Source organism: Homalodisca vitripennis, chromosome 5 (genome assembly GCF_021130785.1).
Source record: "Homalodisca vitripennis isolate AUS2020 chromosome 5, UT_GWSS_2.1, whole genome shotgun sequence".
NCBI lineage: Eukaryota > Metazoa > Arthropoda > Insecta > Hemiptera > Cicadellidae > Homalodisca > Homalodisca vitripennis.
Genome location: NC_060211.1, coordinates 144,416,881 through 144,423,006, shown reverse-complemented (window position 1 = coordinate 144,423,006; position 6,126 = coordinate 144,416,881).

Here is a 6,126-nt window from a genome sequence, read left to right as displayed (position 1 = left end):
AACAGTTAATAATTAATTATAAAAACTTTATAATCATGAAGACACTCTTCATGATTATTTATACTATTGAAAATACCTGATTTATATTAATAAATGTCATATATAGTAGACGATTACACATTATTATTGAGAATTTATCACCCATATAAAAGAAGCATGACGCAGCAAGCATTGTTTGAAGTTTTCCGAAGAGGCGTATAAAAAGTCTGTTCATTTCACGCGCCTCCCCGAAAATAAAATAGCTATGAATTTAAAGATTCATTTACACCAAATAGCATCAAAAATTTACATGTTAACAAATTGTTGCAGAAAATGGAAGGGATTTAATTCCAGGCACAATTTGTAAGATTCCTACTAATAGGTTTGAAATTTCTTAGAAGCAGTAGCAGGCATCACGTGTGTGTTGTATGATCCAACCTAGGTACATATTGACTCTAGTGTAGACTCCTGGCTTGTTGGGCCGAGCACAACCAATTCCCCAGGATAAGATACCTACAAGCAGAGTAAATATATGTCAGAAACTGTAACAAATATTGACTCTAGTATAGACTCCTGGCTTGTTGGGCCGAAACACAACCAATTCCCTAGGATAAGATACCTACAAGCAGAGTAAATATATGTCAGAAACTGTAACAAATATTGACTCTAGTTTAGACTCCTGGCAGGCGTTGGCCGAAACACAACCATTCCCTAGGATAAGATACCTACAAGCAGAGTAAATATATGTCAGAAACTGTAACAAATATTGACTCTAGTATAGACTCCTGGCTTGTGTTGGGCCGAAACACAACCAATTCCCTAGGATAAGATACCTACAAGCAGAGTAAATATATGTCAGAAACTGTAACAAATATTGACTCTAGTGTAGACTCCTGGCTTGTTGGGCCGAGCACAACCAATTCCCTAGGATAAGATACCTACAAGCAGAGTAAACATATGTCAGAAATTGTAACAAATATTGACTCTAGTATAGACTCCTGGCTTGTTGGGTCGAGCACAACCAATTCCCTAGGATAAGATACCTACAAGCAGAGTAAACATATGTCAGAAATTGTAACAAATATTGACTCTAGTATAGATTCCTGGCTTGTTGGGCCGAGCACAACCAATTCCCCAGGATAAGATACCTACAAGCAGAGTAAATATATGTCAGAAATTGTAACAAATATTGACTCTAGTATAGATTCCTGGCTTGTTGGGTCGAGCACAACCAATTCCCCAGGATACGATACCTACAAGCAGAGTAAATATATGTCAGAAATTGTAACAAATATTGACTCTAGTATAGATTCCTGGCTTGTTGGGTCGAGCACAACCAATTCCCCAGGATACGATACCTACAAGCAGAGTAAATATATGTCAGAAACTGTAACATACATTGAGGTGTATTGTATGATTCAGGTCAGATAGACGTTGACTCTAGTTTAGACTCTAGTTTAGACTCCTGGCTGTTGGAAAAGATGAATTTCCTAATACACAGTCAGTATCAATCTATATATATATATATATATATATATATATATATGCGAATGTTTGTTTGTATGTTCAGTTATAACTCTGTAACCAATGCAGGAAACATCGTGAAATTTTGTACAGTGATTCTACACGTTCCTAGAAGTAACATAGGCATACTTTTAGAGAGGTATTTGGTCCAATTTTAATAGTTTATTTCATTAATTTTTTAATTATAAATTGTTGTTGATGTTGGTGTGTTTTATATTGGATCCGACAGACTGCGCTACGACACGTAATACAAAGCGAACTGATACTTAACAGCTGATAATACTTTCAGCTGAAGTTCATCAAAGAGGCAGAAACATTTGTTTACATTTAAAATTTAAAACATTTTTATTGTAAAGTGCTTGATCAACGATCAGAAGTGTTTTTAAATTCAGATTGCATCAATGATCAATAAACTATTTAATTCAAAGAAAATACTATTAAACGCTATTATGAAAACAACCTCATTATACAAATCCGTGAATGTTTGCACATAAGGTAATCGAATTTGGTTACATCGAAGGTAAATGAAAAGAGCCGAAAGAAGACACTTTATGATCGAAACTTGGTTTCTTTGATACATTTTCTTGAAGGCACACTCCTAAAATAATATTGGAAATATCTTAGACAGAAAATTAATTTTAACAGACCGAATGTGATTCTTTATAACCTAATTAGTTTACCGAGATTCATTCGTATACAGTAACTGTTCTGAATAACTTATCAACACCTAGCAAAAACCACGAAAGATAGAGGCAGTAATATGATACATACCTTCATAATGCGCCCAAGAGGCTCACGAAGGAACGACTGTCAATTATCTCAGCAATGTTTAGAATGTGATAGAAAAAGAATAAGTGAATATAGTGTACTGTTCTCAACGAGAAATTGCGTGCGAAGCCGCGGGAAATGAAATTGATAAAAATCTATTTTCAAATTATCAAGCAGTAAAGATATTAATTTTGCAAAAAAATATTGAAATGCGCAGCGAAGCGTGCCGGGTCCGCTAGTATACTCTAAATAAAATATTTTAAAACACTGCTTTTAAAAGCAATTATTAGCTGATTTATGCTATGGTTTAAAAAGCTGTGAATGTAAATTTAAAAAAAAATAAACGATCTTTGTTGATATATTAGCTGAGATTTGGAGTAGGGTCTCTGTCTGCTTGATATTTCCAAAACGAACTGAAGTAGAAGCTTCATTTCTATATAGGCAATACTTTGATAATGGTGCATGTTACTTAATGGGATAGAGCTGATCATTGGTGAACATTTTTGTATTGTTCTTATGAATAACTATGACGGCAACGAGAACATAGCAGAATAAATAAATTTGTATACAAACTGAGTACAGCCCCATGAGTAAAACACATGGTAGCATAACTCTTTTCCGCATAATCATCTTTTGGTAATTTTATGCGTAGACTGTTATTATTATACAGTGCTATGCAAACAAAATTAATAATCAACAACGGGAATGTATCATGGTAAGATATCAAGAGAAATATCAACTTTAGACTCTTAATTTTGCATACATCTTCAGTTCTACATAGACGAGAATGAGTTATATAATGATGGTGGATGTTCAACCATGGAGTTTGGGTGAGCGTAGTTGAAGTCTATCATATGCAACATCGACACAGACTGTTACGCCACAAGTGGAGTGGTGTAGCCTACTCCTTGTTTGTTATAACTTACCCATATTAGTTATATTGATTGTGTTATTACCTGCTTGGAACATGCGTCCTTGCCAGTCCTCGATGATGAGGGAACCGCCACTATCTCCCTGCGGGACAGACATAATTTAATATTAGCCAGAATCAGTATAGACAAATCACACGACTAAGATGGAGTAATCAGTTTAAAAACATATTTTATATAAAATTAACATGTTTATTTTAATATTAATTTACTAACTATTGTGACTATTAAGATGAATACAATGCTTGCCCGTCAAGCGTGAGATTCAGGTTAGGCCCCACGTGTGACAATTACTAGTTTTCTATTGAAAAAGATATTGCATCTAAATGAGGGTTGTACGATAACTCGTGTGCGGTTAATTAAGCTAGTTCTGTACGGAGCACAATGATTCAGCCAATTTAAGCGAACAAAATTATTTTACGCTGTAAACGTATTTGACTAATTGGACGTGTGTTATGCAATTAATTGTTTAATGACCCAACTGTTTTATATACATATTTATATACTATTTATATACATATTTACAGTACATTTATCTCTCCACTTTTATAAAAAACAGTAATACATGCCCAAGTATGTCAATAAAACTACCAAAAATATGAATACATATGTAAACGTGAAGAACCACAGTTGTTTGTTTGATGCCGACTACAGCTGTGAACATCTAAAATCACCTTATTATTTCATATAAAAGTACTATAAGAATTTTAATAACCTAATTTATCTTTACTTTTAAAGTACCAATAACTACAAAGTACTACAATCACGATTCAAAACATATTTTGTGCCCAATATACAGGGTGAATATAAAGTCAGGACCCCCCCCTCTACTTTTTCTATAGGTAATATAAGGAGATATCCTTTGGGTAGTGGTGCAATATGGAAAGGGAGTATCATTTTATGATATTGAAAATTTTTGGTGTCCCCCAAAAATGTGAAATTTTGGGGGCAACCCAAAAATTTCAAATGTAAACCCCTATCAAGTGACCCCTCATTTTAAAGAGCATGAACAAACTTAAATAGTGGTGAAAACCGGAGATTGATATCTCTTTCCTAATCCGAAATAATAGCCAGTATTTCCAGAACAATTTTAATAACTCACCACGTCACGAAGTCAAATCAAATGTTCAAACTGAAGCCCTCCTACTATTTGGCAGTGAGACAAGCGTAGGGTGAACGCCTCTCTGACGTTTTGGAAAGTCTGAGGTGGTATTTGGTTGCAAGAATCAATAATCCTGTTTCTTAAATCTTCACAAGGTTTGCTACTGGTGTTTTGTAAATTATAGATTTTATGAGACCCCATAGAAAAAAGTCTATGGGTGTAAGGTCCGGAGACCGTGCAGGCCATTCTATTACACCACAACTACCAAACCACTGACCACGTAGCTGAGTTCCCAGGAAATGTCGTACAGCACGATGATAATGTGTTGGGGCACCATCTTGCTGGAAATGAACGATTTCTTCTTCAAATTCATGTTGATTCTCCCTAAAAACAGTATTTATTGCAGGAAAAAAATTGATTTTTGTAACATTTCCAAATACAGTTGACCATTGAGTTTCCCATTAATAAAAAATTGTCCTATAATGTGATTCCCAAAAATCCCGGCCCACACATTAACTTTTTGTGGGTACTGGGTGCGAGATTCATGGAAAACATGGGGATTTTCTGTGTCCCAGTACCTGCAGTTGTGTTTGTTCACATCTCCATTGACGAAAAAACTGCATTCATCACTAAACACAACATTTCGAACAAACAATGGGTGAACAGAAATTAGTGCTGCCATTTCTTCACAAAATTGTAGACGACGGTCTGGATCGTCTTCGTTTAACTCATGGATAAGCTTAATTTTATAAGCGTGAAAATTTTTTCAGTAACTTTACCACAGACATTTGGGAAACATCACAAAGATTTGCTACTAATCTGGTTGACTGGTGCGGATCTTCAACAAATTGTGCAACAATTTCAAACTGTTTGTCACCACCTAAAGGAGGCGGACCTGAGCGTGGGGCATCTTTGATGGAACCAAATTCTCTGAACTTATTTACTAAAGTTCTTAAGTACTTCCTTGTCACAGTTCTATCAGGATGTGCCAAATTAAACCGCCTTTCTGTCCATGATAATTTTCATTCAAATCCCCGAAAGTAAATATCATTTCTACTTTATCTTCGTGACTACGAGTGCCATTTTTACTCGTAATCAGTATTAATTAGATAATATTATTTAAAACTTACAATGCGAAAGTGCATCTAAATAAATTATTGTAATAACACTAAAACACATAAAAACTTCTCAAAATACTTCACGGAACAGTAACCACACAATACCACTGGATAATAATGATCCACTAAGATAATTACTGTCAAAGTATGACCTGTTCTCACAAGATTGAAACAAAGAATGGACTAGTTTGTACTAACTAACTGTACTTCGAACCGGGAAAGCCCAGTCACTCATTGACAATAAACTCCTTTTCAGTATACTTTCTAACATTGGATTCTTCGTCCATTGCATGCATCACTCATTGAGAACACAAACAAGCAATAAACCTGTTTCCACGCAGACGGAAACTGTACCCAAACAAAATAAATTTAGGTGTAAAGACTTAATTACATTTTTTATTGGCTATGTTGTTGGAAAAGAGATAGCGATCTCTGGTTTTCACCACTGTTTAAGATTTTTCATGCTCTTTAAAATGAGGGGTCACTTGATAGGGGTTTACATTTGAAATTTTTGGGTTGCCCCCAAAATTTCTCATTTTTGGGGGACACACAAAATTTTCAATATCATAAAATGAAACTTCCTTTCCATATTCCACCACTACCCAAAGGATATCTCCTTATATTACCTATAGAAAAAAGTAGAGGGGGGGTCCTGACTTTATATTCACCCTGTATATTATTTAATTACATGAAATCGGCGGGCATA